Consider the following 23,431-nt stretch of genomic DNA (forward strand, 5'->3'; position numbering starts at 1 on the left):
TAACAAAAAACCTCATAGTCTGATTTACCTTTATCAAAGGTAAAATGATTCACATTGGCATGGATTACTCTGATCTTCAGTAGTTCCTAAACACAAAATAAATTTTGCATAAACCTTTATCTGGGTTTTCCAAAGCAAGTATTACACTGGCAGAAGTCCATGAGCTGAAGAAAAATAAATTGAATATAAAAGGTTTACCGACTTTATCCTTTCTAATTTTACAATAGCTTCAGGTGTTGAGACCCAGCTGGTTTCTTGTGCCTATCCACTGTGAACTTCTAACACTTCTCAGTGCCATCTTTTGGTGGTTGCTTTATTTTGCAACGTAGAAGATCCTTTCATCCAACTTCAAACATTTGTTTTTCTCAAGACTTCATTTCATTATAATAATGAATTTTATCATCTTTAGCAAGTTGAATATAAACTTTCTTTTGAGAACCAAACAGATTTTTCCAGTTTTCATTTACAGTCTTCAGCCTCGCCTGCGGTGAACCATCCTTAGCTTCTTGGAAGCTTTCAGCTACGTAAATGTTATAAACTGAACGAGGTCATTTTGGTTTTCCAAGCAGTGTTAACTCTCTTTTTTAATAAAGCTTTCCTTTTTAAATGTTCCTGCATGATTTCTTTTTCCGAAGACATAATCTGACTTGGAGTTAGCTGTTCTTGAATTCTGCTTATCTCTTCTTTGTATGCCTGCAAGTTCACCTTATAAGCATCTTCATATATTTTTTCCCTCTGAATTGAGAAGTTCCCTCCAATGCTTGGTGATTCTTCTAATTAGTTCTGTATTTTTTGCATCTAGGTTCTGAGCTTTAAATATGGGTAGTTGTTCTTTAGAAAATCGAAGGTAAGAAGTTACAAGTTTCTTTGGATAACTTGCCAAGACAGGCGAAAACCATTTCCATAAATATATAAAACTGAAGGGGAAGTGCGGTCGACTTCCACAGGTGGTACACAGCTCCGCCCAGACCTTCCCAGGGCCCTCAGCACGCCCCACATGCTTCGGAGCAACGCCATCGCACCAGCGGACCAGGCAGTGACCAGAAACCGGTCTCGGAGAGCCTCCTGGCACGACAGAACCACCCCAGCAATGGCAACTCGAACCTGCCTGTGACCCTCCGGAGTTTGTTATCATGCCTGCCACTCGCGAGGCACTATGTCACTCAGGCTGGAGTGCGGTGGCGCGATCTTGGCTCACTGCAACCTCCGCCTCCCAGACTCAAGGGATTCTCCTGCCTCAGCCTCCCGAGTAGCTGGATTTCAGGCGCGTGCCACCATGCCTGGCTAATTTTTGTATTTTTAGTAGAGACGGGGTTTCGCCATGTTGGCCAGGCTGGTCTCGAACTCCTGACCTCAGGTGATCCACCTACCTCGGCCTCCCAAAGTGCTGGGATTACAGGCATGAGCCACGGCGCCTGGCCCTGGACTGGGGTTTTTAAGGGGATCATGGAGGGTGAGGGGCTGGGTAACTGGGGTCATTGATGGGTTGGGGTGAGAGAAGTGTAGAAACGGCATTCTTTCGTGAGTCAGTTCCTCGTGGAGTCCTTCGGGTCAGCTGGCATCAGTTGTTTCATTGGTGGCCAGACCCTGAAGGAATATCTCAAAGCGAAAACATTTGGTGATGTTCAAGTTGTCATCTGTAGAGGAAAGGGAGCTATAATCTAGATTCTACATGATTCTGGGACAATAGGCACCCAACAGCTATGAGGAAGTGGATCTGAGAGCAAACGGACCCAGTGATGGACGCTGAATCTGCCACAAGCATATGGTGTATTTTCATTTCTCCCCATCTTCTTCCCTGATTTTATTATTATTATTATTTTGAGACAGAGTTTCACTCTTGTTGCCCAGGTTGGAGTGCAATGGCGCTATCTCGGCTCACTGCAACCTCCACCTCCCAGGTTCAAGCAATTCTCCTGCCTGGATCTCCCTAGTAGCTGGGATTACAGGTACCCACCACCATGCACAGCTAATTTTGCATTTTTAGTAGAGATGGGGTTTCACCATGTTGGACAGGCTGGTCTTGGACTCCTGACCTCAAGTGATCCACTCACTTTGGCCTCCCTAAGTGCTGGGATTACAGGCGTGAGCCACCGTGCCCAGCCTCTGATTAATTGTATAAAGTTTATAGGCATGGCCAAGCACAGTGGCTCACACCTGTAATCCCAGCACTTTGGAAGGCCAAGGAAGGAGGATCGCTTGAACCCAGGAGTTCAAGACCAGCCCGGGCAACTGTGAGACCCCATTTCTACAAAAAAAAAAAAAAAAAAAAAAAAAATAGTAGGGTGTGGTGGTATGCACCTGTGGTCCCAGCTACTCAGGAGGCTGAGGCAGAAGGATCATTTCAGCCCAGGAGGTTGAGGCTGCAGTGATCTACAAGCATGCCACTGCACTCCACATTGGAGTGTGTGTGTGACAAGCAAGACCCTGTCACACACACACACAAAGTTTATAGGGACGGCTTCAAATTTATCATGCACCAACAGCCACATGGGCCACCTTTCTTTCGTTTCTTTTTCTTTTCTTTTTTTTTTTTTTTTTTTTTTGGAGACAGAGTTTTGCTGCTCTGTGGCCCAGGCTGGAGTGCAGTGGCCCGATCTCAGCTCACTGCAACATCTGCCTCCCAAATTCAAGCAATTCTTGTGCCTCAGCCTCCCAAGCAGCTGGGACTACAGGCATGTGTCACCAAGCCCGGCTAATGTTTTGTATTTTAGTAGAGATGAGGGTTTCACCATGTAGCCCAGGCTAGTGTTGAACTCCTGAGCTCAGGCAATCCACCGCCTTGGCCTCCCAAAGTTCTGGGATTACAGGTGTGAGCCACCGCACCCGGCCCGCACTGGCCACCTTTCTGATCCACACTAAACCTGTTCCTGCTCCAGGGCCTCTGCACTCTCTGTTCCCTCTGCCCGGAGCGCTCTTCCTCCACAACTACCTGTGGCCTCCCTGACCGTCCTAGCTAACATCACCCCTCACTGCACCCTGCTCGTCATCTTTTCTTTTTTCTTTTTCGAGACGGAGTCTTGCTCTGTTGCTCAGGCTGGAGTGCAGCTATGCCATCTCGGCTCACTGCAACCTCCGCCTCCTGGATTCAAGAGATTCTCCTGCCTCATCCTCCCGAGTAGCTGGGATTACAGGCACATGCCACCATGCCTGGCTAATTTTTGTATTCTTAGTAGAGATGCGGTTTCACCATGTTGGCCAGACTGGTCTTGAACTCTTGACCTCGTGATCCACCCGCCTCAGCCTCCCAAAGTGCTGGGATTACACGCATGCCTGCTTGCCATCTTTAGAGCAGCTATCACTATCTGAATTATCTTTATTACTGGTTCCCTTGTTTATGGTCTGCCTCTCCCAGCTAGATACAGAACAATGGCTGACACAGAGCCCAGTCTTAGTGAACGTGAGATGAATGAATAAACCCCAGCCACGCAGTTCTAATGGAAGCTGCCGTGTGAACTCAGGGTGAGCACCTGACCCAGCCAGGCCATGCACAGTCCTTCCATGGGGTTTTCCCAGCTGAGGCTAAAGAAAGATCCCGCCCGGCGGCAGATGGCATGGCATGTGTCTCTGGAGCTCTCTGTCCCCCAGTAACCCCATCCCCACCCCCCAGGAGGAAGAGGCTGCTCGGCCAGAGGTAGATGTGCTGACAGCAGCAGGCATGAGGCTAGAGACGTCCTGGGATCTCTGAGCCTTCCTTCTGTTGCAAAACCACAGAGTCCTGACTTCCAGGAAATTCCATTCTCACCTCAGCAAATTTGAGCCAGGTCTCTGTGACTCGTTATTAAAGGACTCTGATGGGCACAGATGGAACAAGGGGCCACGCGAAGGGTGGGGCCTCTTTGTTATAAATGGGGCACAGCTGGGCGCGGTGGCTCACGCCTGTAATCCCAGCACTTTGGGAGGCCGAGGTAGGCAGATCACTTGAGGTCAGGAGTTCAAGACCAGCCTGGCCAACATGGCAAAACCCCATCTGTACTAAAAATACAAAAATTAGCCAGGCATGGTGGCGGGTGCCTGTAATCCCAGCTACTTGGGATACTTGGGAGGCTGAGGCAGGAGAATCGCTTGAACCCAGGAGGCGGAGGTTGCAGTGAGCCAAGATCACGCTACTGCAGTCCAGCCTGGCGACCGAGCGAGACTCGGTCTCAAAAAAAAAAAAAAAAGGCACAAGTGAAATGGTCACTTGGCTGAGACAGCAGAGACGGGAGTCAAATCCGCTTTAGGGTTGGATTAGACCAACCTCTAGGGGTCTCTTCCAGCCCCTGTGCATCCCAGGGGCTCCCCTGCCTCTGTGCGCCTCTGCTTCTCCCATTATAAAACAATGGGGTAGACGAGATGGCCCCTCGGCCAAGTCTAGTGGAAATGTGGCATCCGAACTGACTCCCAGTAGATTTCTGACCAGTCTAGCCCATCACCCCACTGGAGGGGGGAGACACAGGCTGAGGACCACTGACCAGTCAGCCAGGAGACCGAGGACCTGGGCACTGCTGGGCCGGTTCAATCCAGCGCCCTGCCTGGCAAAACCCCGCTACAGCTCATCAGCACGCAGCAACGCTCCCCGCCCCCAGCCTGGCAGCTCCAGTGTGGACAATCGGCAGAGCTGCTGGGGTGGATCTAAGACTCCCCTAATGAGATTCTTGACGATTTGGAAACTAACGATACGCTCAACTCATCTTTAATTGGCACGGTGCTGCTGGAGATGCCAGCACCGGTGAAACGCGGGGCGGCTTTGACTCAACCCATCGTTATCACTCCTTGGCGGCACCCGGTCCTCGCCCACCATCAGAGCCATCGCCCCCGCCACCGCGCTGCCCCCACCTCCCAGGCTATGGTCTGCCAGCTGGGCCCTCAGTGGCTCCTTCTGTCTGGCCTGCAGGGGACCCCAGGCCTGTCCCCATGCAGATACCCCGCCCTGGGAGGCTGGTCGCATTCTTGGGCGCTGAGAGGTCCCTCCCTCCCTCATCATCGGCGTTTCCCTCACTGGGTGGGCTTCAGCCCTATGGAGGGGTCTCATGAATAGTGCAGGAAGCAGGAGGGGGGCTTTCCTGGAGACCCATCTTAGCTCTTTCCATCCTCAGCTCCTGACCCCTTTCTCAGCCTCATTTTCCCCACATGCAAAATGCAGATAACGTTAGCCCTTCCCCCAGGGGCTCACGAGTGGGCAGCCCGCACTGTGTGGTCAGACTCATGGGAAGACGAAAGGGTGCGGGAGAGGTCTGATGCCCACTGCTCTCCTCCTCCGGGGGTGTCCAGGCTGGGCACAGCAAGCTCTGCACAACCAGCCAGGGTAACCTGAGTCCAGTGACGGCCCAGCGCGTGAGATCCACAACGGAGACCCAGTGCCAGGCTGGCATGGTGGGAAGAAGAGCTGCGAGTCATGCTGGGAGCCGGGGAAGGCAGACAGTGCCAGGCTGCAGACTCAGCCAAGGTCCAGCCAAGCCTGCTGTGCTGCGGCACCTGAGACACAGGTGCCCACCTTCTCCCCCTTGAAGCTCTCTTCCCAGGGCTCCCCAGACCCCCGCTTCTCCTCCTGCCTCCTTGACTTCTCTGTCTCAGCCCCCATTGACCCAGCCCACAGCTGTGGGGCTCCTAGAGGTTCACTTCGAGGCCCTCTTGCCCTCTCACTCACTCCCCCTCCCTAGGGGAGCTCACCTGTGACCTTACCTCGAATAACCCCCCCCATGGATGATCCCTAAATGTCTCTCTTTGGATGCCAGCACCTCCAGACACCCTGTAGGAACCGCTCCCCTTACTCAGTCTCCTACCGCAGAGAATGACACCAACTGTCCAACCAGTTGATCAAAGCAGAACTCTGGAAATCATTTCTTTTCTTTCTTTCTTTTTTTTTTTTTTGAGATGGAGTCTCTCTGTGTTGCCCCGCCTGCAGTGCAGTGGTACAATCTCAGCTCACTGAAACCTCAAGCAATTCTCCTGCCTCAACCTCCAGAATAGCTGGGATTACAGATGCATGCCACCACACCTGGCTAATTTTTGTATTTTTAGTAGAGATGGAGTTTCACCATGTTGGTCAGGCTGGTCTCGAACTCCTGACCTCAGGTGATCTGCCTGCCTCGGCCTCCCAAAGCGTTGGGATTACAGGCGTGAGCCACCGTGCCCGGCCCTGGAAAGCATTTCTTGATCCCACCTTCTTTCTACATCTGGTCAATCACCAAATCCTGCCTATTTGACCTTCTAGATGTCTCTGGAAGTCCTTCACCAAGCTCACTCCCCACTGCCCCCGATGCAGGCCCAAGCCTCTCCCCAGTGCACTGCCTGGACCAGTGGCTGCACAAAGCATGCCAGCCCATCACCTGCCCCAGCATCCCTGGTGCACCGTGGCCAGAGCCGAGCTGCCAGTCATGGAGCCGACCCGTCCCAAGCATGACACCAGCTGACCCCCTGGCCATGCCGAGCAGCTTGGGCACATGACTCGGTCTTTCCTGGAACTTCTCTCCCAGACAGAATGATCGCTCTCACCCTTTGGGTCACAATGCTGGGAGGATGGGCGTTTAGAACATCTGGTGGCCACTGTCCCCAGCAGCAAGGAAGAAATCCATCCCCAGAAAGAGAGGGACCCAGAGAGGAGATCTCAATGGTACCCTTGACCAGCCACACCTGAAGGCCTGCGTTTCCCAGTTCTGTGAGCCGCTAAATTCCCTTCTATTTACTTCATCTTATTGGAGTTGGGCTCTTTCCACTCATCTACAAGCCCTGAGGGACATGCTGTAAACATCAGCATCGGCCGGGCGCGGTGGCTCACGCTCGTAATCCCAGCACTTCGGGAGGCCGAGGCGGGGGGATCACGAGGTCAGGAGATAGAGACCGGCCAGGCGCAGTGGCTCAAGCTTGTAATCCCAGCACTTTGGGAGGCCGAGGCGGGCGGATCACGAGGTCAGGAGATCGAGACCACGGTGAAACCCCATCTCTACTAAAAATACAAAAAAATTAGCTGGGCGTGGTGGGGGGCGCCTGTAGTCCCAGCTACTCGGAGAGGCTGAGGCAGAAGAATGGCGTGAACCCGGGAGGCGGAGCTTGCAGTGAGCCGAGATCGCGCCACTGCACTCCAGCCTGGGAGACAGAGCGAGACTCCGTCTCAAAAAAAAAAAAAACATCAGCCTCCCCGCTGCAGGAATTAACCCCTTCAATCCAGCCCCTGAGATCTTCTAAAGGCCAAGTCTGCCCTCTGGCCCTGCCTGTCATCCCCCTCTCCAAGGCTCCCCAGTGCCCACAAGGTGAGATCCAGACCCCTTGGCGTGACTTTCAAGCCCCATCTGTCTCCAGCTCTCCAGGCGCATTGGTGCCCACTGTCCCGCTTGAGCTGAACACAGGTTCCTGTTGGACGGAAAGACCTGCAGCTCCCCAGGGGTGCTGGCCTTTGAGCATGCTGCTCCATCAGCCGGGAACACTTCCACCACATCACACCTGCGAGGCCCAGCTCCCTCCTGGCCACTCCCGTCCAGCCTGCCCTGGGCCCCCAGGATGGGGAGATTATGAGGACTCCCATGCACCCCCAGAGCCTCCGGGATCCTCCATGGGAGGACTCTGCACCCCCGGAGCCCCCGGGATCCCCCGTGGGAGGACTCTGCACCTCTGGAGCCCCCAGGATCCCCCGTGGGAGGACTCTGCACCCCCGGAGCCCCCAGGATCCCCTGTGGGAGGACTCTGCACCCCCGGAGCCCCCGGGATCCCCTGTGGGAGGACTCTGCACCCCTGGAGCCCCAAGGATCCCCCGTGGGAGGACTCTGCACCCCCGGAGCCCCAAGGATCCCCCGTGGGAGGACTCATCGCTGCAGGATAAATGCATGCTGACTTCTTGATCTCTCCCCTGGGCTACACCTCTTGGGGGCAGGAACCGCCTTGATCGTGGCACCCTCCACTCCTCGCACACACAGGGGCTCACAGAAAGTTGCTGAACAGTTGGAAGAATTCGGGGCTCCAGAATTCAGCAGCTCCAGGTCCAAGCCTTAGTTCTGCCACTTCCTGGCTCTGCAGCCTTGAGCAAATCGTTGAGCTCCTCCAGGCCCCGCCCAGCCCCAGTCCAAACCCTGCCCAACCCCTGCCCAGCCCCAGCCCAGCCTCAGCCCAGCCTCAGTCCTAGCTCAACCCTAACACAGCCCCAGCCTCAGCCCAGCCCCAGCCCCAGCCCAGCTCAGGCCCTGGCCAGCACCACAAGGCCAAGAGCCCCCCGCCCCCCCACCATAGCCTGGAGTCCCTGAGACAGGGTGTCTCTGCGGAAGCTATGAGGTGCTCCCCAGGTGCAACTGGAGGCCTTGTTATTGTGATTAATATTTAATTTCTCATCAGGGGTGACCACCCAGCTGTCTCTATGCTGCCCTTGTTCCAAATTTCCTCCTTTTCTATTTCTGATTCCTTCTCTTTTGTGAGATTGCGCTGACTTTGCCCTTAATAAATCTCATTTTATTCTTCTAATTTACTCAGACAAAGTTGTATAGCTTTAATATCATCTGAATTATTAGCCGTTCTGTCGGTTTAATGTTAACTGCAAATTTTGGTCAATGGATTTGCCATTCTGTCCTCCGGATCAGAAATCAACATGCTTTATGGGGGCAGCCCCAGCCAGGGGCCCGGGAGGCCTTCCCAGTTCCAGCCGTAAGGAGCTGAACACCACCATTTATGATGCCCGTCGCCCACGTTACCTGTGGCAGGGAGCAAACAACAGTGTGTGTGTGTGCGTGCGTGTGTGTGTGTGACAGAGAGGGTGGGGGAGAGAGAGAGAGAAGAAAGAGAAAGAAGGAAGAGAAACAAGAGAAAGAGAGGAGAGAGGAAGCAGAGGGGAGAGAGAAGAGAGAGGAAAGAGGGAGAGGAGAGAGAGAGGAAAGACAGGGGAGAGACAGACAGAGAGGAAAGAGAGAGAGGAGAGAAAGAGGAAAGAGGGAGAGAGTCTGGCTGCTGACCTCACCTGTATTAGAGGGGCAGGGGGCAACAGGGGAGCTTGGGAGTCACAGATAAGTGAGTGGAGGGAGGACAAGAAGGGGGCGACCTCCAAAACGGCAGGAAACCAGAAGGTGCCCGGTACAAAGGGAGGAGGAGGAGGAGGAGGGAGAGGGAAGAACAGGGGGAGGAGGGAGAAGGAGAAGAGGAGGAGGAGGGGGAGGGGAGGAGGGAAGGGGAAGAAGAGGAGGATGAGAGGGAGTGGGAGAGGAGGAGGGAGGGGGAGGAAGAGGGGGAGGAGGGAGGGGGAAGAAGATGGGGAGAACGGAGAGGGAGAGGAGGAAGGAGGGGGAAGAAGAGGAGGAGGAGGGGGAAGGGGAGGGGAGGAGGGAGGGGGAAGAAGAGGGGGAGGGGGAGGAGGAGGAGCAGGAGGAGGAGGAAAGGGGAGAAGAGGAGGAGGCCGCTGCTGGGTCCCCTCCAGGGTAACTATTAAAATCAGGGCTGGGCATGGGGGTGGTGGGTACCTGTGGTCCCAGCTCCTCTGAAGGCTGAGGCGGGAGGACACTTGAGCCCAGAAGTTCAAGGCTGCAGTGAGCCGTGATCCCACCACTACACTCTAGCCTGGGCAACAGAGTGAGACCCTGTCCCCAGAAAAACAAAACAAAAAAAAGCCACGGACAGAGACGTCTGCCTGAAACTCAGAGTTAAACAGAAATAAGGCAGGAGAGAGTGGCTGTGGCTGACAGCAGGGGCAGGGGTCTCGAGGAAGCCTCCGCAGAGGCCTTTCCTGTTGGGGCCCAGTGGCTTCCTGGAGGAGGCAGGGCTTCAGGTGCTGAAAAGGAATGTATTATTTTTTAATAGCTGACATTTATTGAACATCCAGCATGTCTCAGGCACTATTTTAAATATTCTACAGAAAATAACGGATACTTTTAACAACCCTATCTAGGCGCTGTGATTTTTCAAACAGCTTTATTAAGATGTAATTCATATGCCATGCAGCTCACCCACGTAAAGCACACAATTCGATGCTTTTTAGTGTATTCACAGCGTCGTGCAACCATCACCACAATCAACTTTAGACCGTTTGCATCACCCCCAAAAGCACACCCCACACACTCCCCACTGCTCTCCCTCCCGGCACCTGGCAGCCACGCCTCTATTTTCTGTCTCTATGGATTTGCCTATCCTGGGCATTTCACATTAGTGGAATTCTACAGATGTGGTATTTTGTGTCTGGCTTTTTAAAATTAGCATCTGGGCTAGGCACAGTGGCTCACGCCTGTAATCCCAGCACTTTGGGAGGCCGAGGCGGGCGGATCTCTTGAGGTCAGGAGTTTGAGACCAGCCTTGCCAACATGGCGGAAACCCCGTCTCTACTAAAATTACAAAAATTAGCTGCGTGTGGTGGCACATGCCTATAATCCCAGCTAATCGGGAGGCTGAGACAGGAGAATCGTTTGAACCCAGGAGGTGGAGGTTGCAGTGAGCCTAGATGACGCCACTGCACTCCAGCCTGGGTGACAGAGCAAGACTCCGTCTCAAAAAAAATAAAATAATAAACTAAACATCTAATATTTTCAGGGTTAATCCACGCTGCAGCCTGTGTTGGACTTCATTCCTTTTTATTGTTGGATAATATTCCATCATGGCTACACCACCTCCTGTTCACCCATCCTTCAGCTGAGGGGTGTTGGCACAATTTCCACTTTTTGGCTATTATGAACAAAGCCGCTGTGACCATTCACATATAAGTTATTGTGTGGATATATGCAGCCATTTCTCTCGGGTATATACCCAGGGGTGGAATTACTGGCTCACATGGTATGTCTATATTTAACCATCTGAGTTGCCCGGTTTTTTGTTTTTTGTTTTGTTTTGAGACAGGGTCTCACTCTATCACCCAGGCCGAAGTGCAGTGGCACGATCTCGGCTCACTGCTGCCTTGATCTCCTGGGCTCAAGCGATCCTCCTGCCTCAGCTTGCCAAGCACCTTGGACTGCAGGAGCGTATCGCCACACCCGGCTAATTTTTTTGTATTTTATACAGATGGGGTCTTGCTATGTTGCCTAGGCTTGAACTGCCTGTTTGTAAAGGAGTTTATTTCAAAGATCAAAGAAAGGGAATTAAAGAGCAGTACTCAAGGGCACAGTCCACATCTGTTGGCCCCAGGAAAAGAGAGATTTTTTTTCTCATTCATTTCTGTATCCTCTGACACTGAAGAGACCTTTCATTCATGGATGGATGGATGAATGAATGAATGAATGACTTAGGGGATCTGAGGGACTTGGGAGAAGCAGAAACAGAAAAGAGAAAGAAGTTCAGTTTTTTCCAGTCTTGAAGCTGAGCACTGGCTTGGACTGGGACCCTGAGACCTGCCTGCCCAGGGGGCCTTCCAGAGGAGCCCCCCAGGAGTGGCCGTGGGCTCCCCTGGCCCCTGGGCCTGGACCTTCCCTCTCACCTACCTCAGGGCCTCGGCTCTGCCCTGGGAGGTGGTGGCTCAGCACTGCAGCCTTCGCCACTAAGTCATGCGTTTCCATCTCTCTCTTGAACAACGTCTCCCAAAAAGTGTAATTTTTTGCTCCATGCTGTCTGAGATGGCAGTAACAGCCCGTTAAGCAAAATAATGAGAGGAATAAAATCCGCTGAGACACGGGACCTCCAGACCCACCCGGCACACAAATCTTGAGGTTATAGAGCCTGCAGTCTAGAGGCTTTCGGCGGATCAAAGTGCCGGGTGGGAGACATCGGGCCGGGCGAGCGGGTGGCCCGGGGTGGCCCTGTCCCTGCAGCCTGGAGCTCCGAGCAGCACCCCTGGCAGCACCTGCTGCAGCCGTGATGGGGGCCATCTTCCATCTCTGAGCAGTGGGGGCCTCCTGGCAGGCTCCTGGGCTGCATTTTTGCACTCTGGGGGTCTGAGCCCCGTGTACCTGCCCTGAAGTGTTACAGAAATGGCCCTGGTCAAGCCTGGGACTCTCTCCAGCCCAGGCCGGGCTTCCTGAACTCCTTGGCCCACCGCAGAGGCCCAGCTGCCTCTCTGGCCTCCCTTGCCTGTGTCCTGAGGCCCTGGGCCTGCCTAAAGCCCCCAGCCCTGCTCCCCACCCCTCTCCTGGCCTGAATGCCACCCAGGAGCTCACCCTCTCCTCAGAGACCGGCTAGGGGACTCTCAGTCTCTGTGGGGGCTGTGTGGCAGGCGGGGCCCACAAACAACTGCCACAACGCCCCTGGTACCCCACTCTCCCAACACCTTCCCCACCAGAAGGCAGGATCTTCCGTGCCCCCTCCTCAACCCAGACAGGCCTTCGAGAGGGTCTCGATGGAGAGAGTAAGACCAAAGAGACGTCGCACCAGCCTCCCCGGGTTGCCGGAACGAACGCCACACGCCAGGCGATGCCGGCCACAGGCATTCATTCCTCACAGTCCTGGAGGCTGAAGTCCGAGACCAAGGCATGGGCAGGGCTGGCTCCTCCTGAGGCCTGTCTCCTTGGTTTTCAGACGCCGTCTTCCTCCTGGGTCCTCACAGGGTCGTGCCTCTGTGGGTGTGTGTCCTGATCTCTTCATATAAGAACACCTGTCAGATTGGATTAGGGCCCACCCCTATAACTTCACTTGACTTTTTTTTTTTTTGAGACAGGGTCTTGCTCTGTCACCCAGGCTGGAGTGCAGTGGCACCATCACGGCTCACTGCAGTCTTGAATTCCTAGGCTCAAGCAATCCTCCCACCTCAGCCTCCCACGCAACTGGGACCACACGTGCAACAACATGCCCAGCTACTTTTTTTTTTTTTTTTTTAGTAGAGATGAGGTCTTGCTATGCTGCCCAGGCTGGTCTCAAACTCCTGGGCTCCAGTGATTTTCCCACCATGGCCTCCCAAAGGGCTGGGATTACAGGCCTGAGCCACTGTGACCAGTGTTTTTTTGTTTTTTTCTTTTCTTGTAGAGATGGGGTCTTGCTCTATTCAGCCCAGGCTGGTCTCAAACTCCTGGGCTCAAGTGATCCTCTCGCCTTGGCCTCCCCAAAGTGTCTGGATCACAGGCATGAGCTGCCACATCCAGTCTCCTCATTTTACTGTCACCCTCTCTTTCAAGACCCCGGCTCCAAATACCATCCCATTCTGAGGCCCTGTGGGTTAAGACTTCAACATATGAATTTAGGGTGACAAAATTTAACCCGTAATGGATGCCATCTGACCTCCAAGGCTGGGTCCTCAAAGCCAACACACTTGCCCCCGGAGCCCAGGTGCGGGGCCGCGGGGGTCTCAGGCCACATGGACAGGAACCAGGGCCTCTGGTCCTCAGCACTGGCTGAAATTCCAGCCGAGACCCAGACCCATTCTCCAGCAGCCCTATGAGGTGCGGACGCCATCGTCTCCATTCCACAGAGAAGAAAACAGAGGCCCAGAGAGGACAGGTCGCTGGCACCTTCCAGAGAAGGGCATGTGGGGGATCTGAATATCACACACCTTAACTGCCTTCGGCCCAAGCTCTTCATCATGGTGCTTCAGCCTGGGCCATCATCCCTGATCCGAGGCTGCACCTGGAATGACCGAGAACGCACCTGGAAAGCATGGCCCCAGCAGCCAGTAAACATCCTCAAGCAGTGGCCGGAAGCAAGGACAAAAGGCACCGAAATGGCACAGACAACAAGAGCCCTGGGCGACGGGCTCGGTCCTGCCTGGTCTGCTGACCTGCCTGCCTGGCGGTGAGGAGACTGGGACCCAGACAGAGGCGGGCACGTCCGGGCTGACCCAGATGGCCCCACAGTGTGGAAGTGCATCCCGAGGACATTGAAGAATCTTGGCACTGGGAGGGCTGAGGCTAGAGAAGGAGCTAAGCCCCAGGAGCCCCACCTCCACGGGACCCTCCTGGGTCTGGTAGCAGGCGGGTGACACAGGGGGGCTCTGGATGTGTGCCCACCCCGCTTCTCTCTGCATCTGCTTCTTACTTCACTCTTCCCTCCCGACTGCCTCCCTGACCCCTTCTCTCCTTCTCCACTTTTTTTTTTTTTAAGACGGAGTCTCCCTCTGTCTTGCTCTGTCAGATGAGGTGACCGGGTGTGGAAACTCACGCCTGTGATCCAGACACTTTGGGAGGCCAAGGCGAGAGGATCACTTGAGCCCAGGAGTTCGAGACCAGCCTGGGCTGAACAGAGAAAGACCCCATCTCTACAAGAAAAGAAAAAAACAAAAAAACACTGGTCACAGTGGCTCTGTCACCCAGGCTGGAGTGCAGTGGTGCGATCTCAGTTCATTGCAGCCTCTGACTCCCGGGTTCAAGCGATTCTCCTATCTCAGCCTCCCGAGTAGCTAGGATTACAGGTGCCCACCACCACACCGGGCTAATTTTTGTATTTTTAGTAGAGACACGATTTCACCATATTGGCTAGGCTGGACTCAAACTGCTGACCGCAGGTGATCTGCCCGCTTTGGCCTCCCAAAGTGGTGGGATTATAGGCGTGAGCCACCACACCTGGCCCCTTCTCTCCTTTCTCTGAAAACCAGACTTTAGATCTCCCACATTCAGTGGGAAATAAAGCTGCCCCATGGCCACCAGCAGGGACAAACCCACTGTCCCCAACTCCCCCAAATAACTAAGAAAGAGGATCTGACTATTTCAGCTTCAGCCCTGGTGTACGGGGCAAGTTTTCCCTGGGTAGCAACTGAGCCCCACCCTGGACTGGCAGGTTCATCCTAAAACCGCCAGCTCCCATCACTGTCAACTCCATTGCACCCACCGGATTTAACCTCCTGCGGGCTGCTTCTCCCGCCCTGTCCCCCACAGCGCTGGCCACAGCACCCCACAAACAGAGCCTGCTCCCCGACACCCAGGCGGGATGACAGGTACCTCAGAAGCTCTGCACGAATGGGACCTTCCCCGCCTTGCTGGGTACAGCGCCCAGAAGCGGAAAAGTGATGGGAATCTTGGCTGGTCCACCAGGAAAAGGAACATCGTGTTGGTCCCAAGGCCTCCACTTTAGAGAAACTGGAAAACCAGACCATTCCCGGGGACCAAGGTGGGCTGGACCCAGACATCAGCACACATATGCATGCTTAAGGAATCCGAGGTGGCCAGCAGCAGATGACAGAGCCACTTCCTCGAGGACAAGGAACAGGGATGATTTTGTGTGTCTTCGGAGGGCAGAACAGAATCAGCAAAAGCAGATTTGACCTAACCCCGGAAAGACCTTCTCACGGTCAAACCCAACCAACATTAGAGTTAGCCACTCCTAGAGGTAGTGAGCTCTCCGTCACTGGAGGTATTCAAACAGAGACAGGACAGCTACGGGTCAGGGACATCGCACAAGGTGAGTGTTTGGCCTTCAGGCTCCCTCGGGTTCTTCTCTGACTGCTGCCATCCTGGGCTGGCTCTAGGGAGAGAGCGTGCAGTCCTCTGTCTAAAAATGAACCCTTGCTTCTCATCATTTCTGTCATGTTGCGCCCGACAGTAACAGCTGTTAAGAAATCACATTTGTACCTTTTCAGGAGCTCTCTTGAACCTGGAGTGCAAATTAACTTCATGTGATCTGAAATATAAAAGGTCGCTTCTCCCACAAATTAAAAATCCAGGAGATGCTTGCCAAGCTCATGAGCAGATCGGGTTCTGCAGGGACATGAGCCACGGAGGACTCGGCGGCCGCCCTGCTGCCCTGTGCACGGGGACAGCTCCTGCTGCCCTCGCTCCAGGCCGTCCGCTCCGGTCACAATGTCCCCAGCTGCAGCCTCTTCAACCTCCTCCGCCAGCACTGAGGGGAATTCTGTCCTCCATTTGAGCTCTCCAGGCTTCCGAACACCCTGAATACCCAGGACCCTGAAGGGCTTGTCTTCCTGGCTTCATGCCAGAGAGCCTCACGTCGGAAACAGGTGGGCATCGCCCAGGGCCTCCACTCTCACCCGCCTCACCAGGGATGCCCTGCCAGGCCCTGTTCTCCCAAATCACAGGCGTCCCAGCACCCAGCCCCTCGGACCACAGCCCCGAAGATGGGGGAAGCTCTGGCTTCTCCCTGTTCCTGCCCCGTAACTCCCCGCTGATAATCCCAGCCACCAGGACCGGGCTCCCCTCTCTTGTACCTCCTCCCGGTTCTCTCGGGTCCACACCGGTCACAAGTCCCACACATCTGGGGTGTCGTCACCTGGGCCTGGCCCTGGGGAAGCTAAATGTGAGCTGAAGGCATTGACAAGGACACAGCCCAGAGAGGCCAAGTGACTTCCGTGTGGCTGCACGGCACCTTCGAGGCCTCGCCTGCTGGGAGCCACCTCTCCTCGGACCCCACACAGCCTCGAGCACCACCGCAGCTGAGCCTCTGGATCCCAGTTCCAGAGTGACCTCCCCACCAAGTCTGGTTCTCCAAAACCCTCCCACTGTCGCTCCAGGGATGGGCTGGGCCTCACAACAGCCACCCCTCCTCCCCACCTGATCAGCATTTTCAGAAGCCCACTCCCACAGACGCTGCCTCCCACCACCCCGCCCACCCATGGAACCCCACAGACCCTGCTCCCACCACAAACTGTGGCCATCACAGGCGGGGTGGTGTCCACCACAGCCCCTCTCTGGGGTTCTGCATCAGCATAGCCCCACCCCCTACCCTTTCTCCTATGCAAGACCCTTGGCCTGGGAATTCTGCTCAGCCCGGGACACTCCTGTCTTGCTGCCAACCAGAAGTCTGACCCACCTGGCAGGGCAGCCCACCCCCTGCACACCTGCCAAGTCAGGCTCAGCCTGGAGGGCTCCAACCCGGCCCAGTCAGGCCCCCAGGGTCGTGCGCACCACTGGCCTTCTGAGTCTCTGGAGGCTGCACACACCTGTGCACACACCTGTGCACACACACGTCTATTGATATGGTTTGGCTGTGTCCCCACGCAAATCTCATTTTGAGCTGTAGTTCCCATAATCCCCACGTACCGTGGGAGGGACCCAGTGGGAGGTAATTGAATCATGGGGGCGGTTACCTGCATGCTGTTCTCGTGATAGTGAGTGAGTTCTCACGCGATCTGATAGTCTGATAGTTTTCCCTGCTTCACGCTGCGCTTCTGCGCTTCTCCTTGTTGCAGCTATGTGAAAAAGGACGTGTTTGCTTCCCCTTCCGCCATGACTGTAGTTTCCTGAGGCCTCCCCAGCCATGCTGAACTGCGAGCCAGTTAAACTTCTTTCCTTTATAAATGACCCAGTATTGGGTATGTCTTTATTAACCGCATGAGAACAAACTAATACACCTGTCCACACACACACCTGTGCACACCCCTGTGCACACACACACCTGTCCACACCCCGTGCACACGTCTGTCCACATATTTGTCCACCCACCTGTGAACCTGCTGCCTCCCTCTGACACATCGTCCCTCTGCAGCCAACACCCACTGAGCCTGCCCTGGCCAGTCCTGCTGAAGGCCGGCAGCCCGGCCACCCACTTTCCAAAAGCCGCTTATCTGACATCACAGCTCCCAGGGGGGAGAGAAACCCGGCGAACATAATGAATCCGGAGAAGCTTCATCATTAGTTCAACCTTTTAGCTGAGGCGATGTTTACACCAGAGAGCCGGCCTGGAAGGCAATCGTGGGTGGGAAGCTTCTCTCAGATTTTGGGGAAAATTACAGGCACGAAGACGCGCCGGAGGCCTGGAGACCGCATAATTGATGCAGAAGGGCAGCCCAGACGGGGCAGGGGCTGGCGCAGGGTCACACAGCGCATGCCCCGCACTGGCCCCTGCACCGGCCTCCGCCTCCTTAACGACCCCCGCAAGGAGGCATCGGAACCCAGCAGGTGCAGCCCCTCAAGGCTGGCGAATACTTTTACGTTTTTAACAAGTGTAATTTAAAAACTTAATGTGACATCCTATCCAGCCACGGGCCTCAGGATACACTTAACCCTCCTGCTGGCCCTTCTGCCCAGCTGAGCCTGGGATCCCGCCCGCGAGCCGGGGACTGTCACGACCCACACTCGATCCCCTCCGTACGTCCCACGGCCTCCTGCGGCATCTCCCCTTCTTCCTCCATCACTGCTCCGTTTTCCCAAAGGCCCCAGGAGTTCTGGTTTCTCCATTTTCCTCTTGACGAAGTGGGAGAAGCCCTGTCCCCCACAGACCCCCTGGAAGCTCTGAGAACCATTCTCTCCTCCCTGTGCATCCAGGCCCCTGCAAACCCCACAGCAGCTGCCAGCTGCACCCTGAACACAGCCAACCCCGTGCCAGGGGCCACGGGTCTTACGGAGCCTGGCCCCGCCACCTTGGCTCCTTCATCTCGCACCGTGAGCCTCCTGGGTCACCACCAAGACCACGTGCTACCTGCCATGGGGTGAATGGGGACCCCAAAAAGGTCTACCCAAGAGCTGACCCCTGGGACCTGTGAATGGGACCTTTCACCCTGTGAATTGTCTCAGGGAATGGAATTAATTAAAGATATCAAGATGAGGTCATCCTGGATTCAGGATGGGCCCCAAATCTACTGACAGATGTCCTTGTAAGAACAGAGAAGGACACAGAGACACAGAAGCCATGTGATGAAGGCCGTGGGATGACAGCGACAGAGACTGGAGCGGTGTGTCAGCCACGAGCTGTTGGCGGCTGCCAGAAGCAGGAGAAGGGCCTGGAATAAATTCTCCCCTGCTGGGACCCTCAAGAACGAACCAGCCCTGCTGACTCCGACTCCTTGGTTCCCTCCTGACCTGTGGGACAGTAACTTTCTGTGGTTTTAAGTCCCACAGTTTGCAATAACTCATCGCAGCAGTTGACAGTTGAAGGAAGCTGCCTCTCTCTCAGTCCCCAAAACATTTGAGTCCTTTTCTGCCTCTGAGCCTTTACATATGCTATTCCCTCCACCCAGAATGCTTTTCCCTCGACCTCCACCTGCCTGCCTTCTGCTCGGCATTCAAGACTCAACCGAAACATCACCTCCTCAGATGCTCCTCCTCAAACCACCCCCCAGGCACGATTGTGCCCCTCCGCGTTGGTACCTTCGTGGCGCTGATTGCCGGAAATCGGCTCATGCATTGACTGGTGTGCTCCTCTTCCCATCTGTCCACGCCCCCGGATGTGGCCATCAGCTCTCTTGGCCCCCGAGGTGACCCAGGGTGGGCACGGCACCTGGCACAGGGTACATGGTTGGTAAATGAGCATGGAGTCAGTGGCTCAAGCAGAAAGACCACGGGAAGAATAATTTGCAGGCCTGGGAGAAGAAAAAGCAGCATGGACCCTGGGAACCACATGTTTCATCTGCGCACACTATTGGCCACTCTCTGCAATGGCAGGAGAGAGACTATTGGGTTTTAAATCTCCAGGAAGCTAATAAATGCATTTGGCTCCCAGCACCTCGTGAGTGGGGTGCACCCCCACCTACACACAGCCATTAGAGCCCTGGGGACAGGGCACGGAGCCTGGAACACGTCGGACCCCACTAACACCAGGCCATCACTCCATCTCCCTAAATATCTGATTTCTGTCATGCTGGGTTGTAAACTGTCCCCATGCACATGGCACCCAAGATTGTATCCAGGGCTGAGTGGCCTCTGCTCCTCCAGGAGCTCGTAGATAAACACGGCTGTTTCTCTCTTGGCTGACACGGGAGGGGAATGTCGCAGCCATGAGGCGTTGAGAGGTTAAAATGTTTAATTAATTTTTCCTGACCAGTCTTTGCAGGGCCTCTTTGCAGATGAAAGGCACTGTGGCCCCCAAGGTGTGGCTTCACTAATGGAATCATAATCTGTACAATGGGTTAAAAATGCACAAATAAATCCCCAGCTCCTAAGGGTTTGCCTGGGAAGCTAGAGAGATGGCTCCCTGTTGAGTGAGGAGGTGAAATTGAGGAATTGGAACATGATTTGGGGAGAGGGGTTTGACTTGATCTTTGCACCCTCCCTCCCCCGACTTGTTTTCCGGGTTCTGTCCTGGAAGGAGCTGGGGGTGTGGGCAGCAGCGGGTGAGGGAAGGGATGAGGGGACCATGAGGTGAGGGGTGCTCACCGATCCCACCTCACCCCATGCCTGCGCCACAGCCAGTCCCAGGACGGAGGCGCTTGTGAAACAGCTCCAGAATAAACGTCCAGGTCCCTGTCTCACCCTTGCCCCTGCCCCACCCTCTCTGGCCTTGACATGGGCAGGACTGCCCTCTTCTCCATCCCACGGTCAGCTTGGCCCCTGCTGCAGCCCCAGCCCAGACATCTCTTCATCAGAAACCTCCCAGGCCCCTGGATCCCAATTCATCCCAGCTGTTCTCCCCAGATTCTCAGCATTCATGTATACAGAAATACAGGCGTGTTCGTTCCTTGTTTTCTTTCTCTCCTACTAAACAGGGAGCTCCATGGAGGCGGTGGCCTTTCTAGTTCTGTTCACTGCCGTATCTCCAGAGCTGACAGAGCTCCTACTGTCCTAGACAAGCAAGGACTGCTTGGATGGGTGGGAGGGTGGATGACTGGGAAGATGGATGGAGGGAGGATGGATGTGAGGGTGAATGGATGGAGGATGGATAGATGGATGGTTGGGAGGGGTGGATGGGTGGGAGAAGGGATGGACGGATGGATGGATGGATGGATAGGAGGATGGATGGATAGAAGGGAGGGCAGATAGATGGGAGGATAAATGGATGGATGGATGGATGGATACATGGATGGATGGATGCATGGGTGGATGCGAGGGTGGATGGATGGGAGGATGAATAGATAGATGGACGGGAGGGTGGATGGATGGGAGGATGGATAGATGGATGGATGGGAGGGTGGATGGATAGGAGGATGAATAGATGGATGGATGGGAGGGTGGATGGATAGGAGGATGGATGGAGGGATGGATGGGAGGATGGATGGAAGGATGGATGGGAGGATGGATAGATGGATGGACAGGAGGGTGGATGGATGGGAGGATGGATGGATGGATGGATGGATGGATGGATGGGACGATGGATGGATGGGAGGATGGATGGATGGATGGGACGATGGATGGATGGGAGGATGGATGGATGGATGGATGGATGGATGGACAGGAGGATGGATGGATGGATGGATGGGAGGGTGGATGGATGGCAAGATGGATGGATGGGAGAATGGATGGATGGATGGATGGATGGATGGATGGACAGGAGGATGGATGGATGGATGGATGGGAGGGTGGATGGATGGCAAGATGGATGGATGGGAGAATGGATGGGTGGGAGGGTGGATGGATGGGAGTATGAATGGATGGATAGGAGGATGGATGGATAGAAGGGAGGGTGGATAGATAGGAGGATGAATGGATGGATGGATGGATGCATAGATGGATGGATGGGAGGGTGGATGTAAGGAGGATGGAAGGATGGATGGGTGGATGGATGGATGAATGGGAGGGTGAATGGATGGGAGGATGGATGGATTGGAGGGTGGATGGATCGGAGGATGGGAGGATGGATGGATGGATGGATGGATGGATGGATGGATAGATGCATGGATGGATGGGAGGGTGGATGGATAAATGGATGGATGGATAGATGCATGGATGGATGGATGCATGGATGGATGGTAGGGCGGATGGGAGGATGGATAAATGGGAGAGTGGATGGATAGGAGGGTGGACGAACGGGAGGATGGATGAATGGGAGGATGGAGGGATAGAAGGGACAGTGGACGGATGGATGCATGGATGGATGAATAGATAAATGGATGAATGGGAGGGTGGATGGATGGATGGATGGATGGATGGATGGATGGATGGGAGGGTGGATGGATAGGAGGATGGATGGAGGAAGGAGGGAGGGAGAGATGGAAAGAGGGAGGATAGATGGAAGGAGGGAGGCATAGAGGAGAGAGGGATGGAGGGCGGAGGGAAAGAAGAACGAGGAGGGAGAAAAGAGGGGGGAAGAAGCGGGGAGAAAGGGGGCAGGAAGGAGGGAGGAAGGAGGGCAGACTAGCACCCTTGGCCTGGGGCTATGACCCTCTCCGGGGTGGTGACCTTGGGACCGTCTGAGAAAGGCAGAGAACCTGGGGCAGTATCAGCAGAGGTGCTTCTGGGCTTGGGGGTCTCCTGCGGGGACTCCAGTCCACCCTGCCTGGATAGCAGCTTCCCAAGGGCCCAAGGTGCCAGGGCTGGGCTCTGGCTTCTCTCTCCATATCCAGAGGCCTCCTTCCTTCCCCTTGGCCAGCAGGGGGCTCACAGGGAGATCCTGCAGGTGTCCTGCTAACTCCCTGCCCAGCTTCTGTGAGCACTGCCCTGAGGCAAGGTGGGTCTGGCTGCACCAAGGCCTGGGAGCCGCCCGGCCTGGTCACACACAGGCATCCTGCACTCAATCTGCCCCAAGCCTCCCTCCCCCCAGCCTTTGTCCGTGTCGTGCCCCCTGCCAGGGATGCCGTCCCCAATGCCACCGTCCACATGGACCTCCAGGGAGAGTCTCTCCTCTGTACCCACAGCAAATCGCAGGAATAGAGCCTGATCTGGGACTGGGCGTGTTCTAGCTTGTGTGATAGCTTCCTATTCACGCATTTTTATCTTCCAAACCTAACTGAAATCCCAGAGACCCGGATTGTCATCTCACAGCCGCCCTCATCACCGTCCACGTGCCCTGTGGCCTGTTGCCTTCTGAGCCTTGGTTTTCTGGGGTTACGATGGGGACCGCGGGGGCGTGCGAAGCTTCAGAGTACAGTAACCAGGTGTCACAGAGGTGCACGGAGCACGGGACATGCTGAAAGGGGCTGGTTGCCCTCTTCTTCCTGGGAAAGAGATTTGAGCCTCAGATTCCAGACCCCTGGAGAGGATGGACAAAAAGGTGAGAGCACAGCTGCCTCAGTCTTGCTGTTTCCAGGTAAACAGTTCTATGGACTTGATGGAGGAGCCTGGCTCCCCATCCACCCATACATGGTCTCCGAAGATGTTCCCAGACAAGGCACTCCCCAGCCACCCCCTCTCCACGCCCCTGCCTGCTACGTCCTGTCCTCTGAACAACAGAAGTGGGGGAAGACGAGGCGTTTGAGGAGTTCAGGGAGTTGGAAGAGAGTTAGCAGATTTCTGAGAACCCCAGGTGCAGCTTAACCTACAAATGGAAAATTATGGTGATGAGAAAGAGGATCTTTGATGAGGCAGAGTCTTGGGGGAATCGGATTTTGGCTGACGTGCAAGGAAAAGGCAGGCTGGGCGGGGAGGCAGGAAGAGGCAGGTGTCCCTGCAGGGAGAGGGGGCAGTGGAGGTGGGAAGCGCATCCTGAGCGGATGTGGGTGGGGGCGAACAACGGGAGGTGCCCCCCAAGGCCTCGGGGACCCCATTTCCTGCACTGCCAGTTGCCAGCCCTGGGGACCACTGAAGAGAGCTTGGACCTGCCTGGCTGGCTGTTTACGTCTCACCCATGATGCATTAAGCATGCACCTGCTGGGTGCCCCCAGTGACTCCTGGTGCCACCGAGGCAAGTCCATAGAGTGCGTGTCTGTCCCCACACCCCCGCAGAGTGGGCCACTCCTGCCTGCCTGGCCTCACCACCCACTCCCACTGTTGCATGGCCTCGTGTAGCTAGACGCCAGCTGGCCGGTCTCTGGGTGGCCGCCACGGCTCTTCCCATCCTTCACGCCCCATTTTTCCTGCCCAGTCATGAGTAG

At 55.1% G+C, this 23,431-nt stretch overlaps 1 pseudogene; it reads right to left on the bottom strand.

Annotated features, from left to right (window-relative positions):
- Positions 1-23,431, bottom strand: part of LOC129471962 (transcription factor A, mitochondrial-like) — a 27,997-nt pseudogene continuing 4,566 nt past the window's right edge.

Source organism: Symphalangus syndactylus, chromosome 22 (genome assembly GCF_028878055.3).
Source record: "Symphalangus syndactylus isolate Jambi chromosome 22, NHGRI_mSymSyn1-v2.1_pri, whole genome shotgun sequence".
Taxonomy (NCBI): domain Eukaryota; kingdom Metazoa; phylum Chordata; class Mammalia; order Primates; family Hylobatidae; genus Symphalangus; species Symphalangus syndactylus.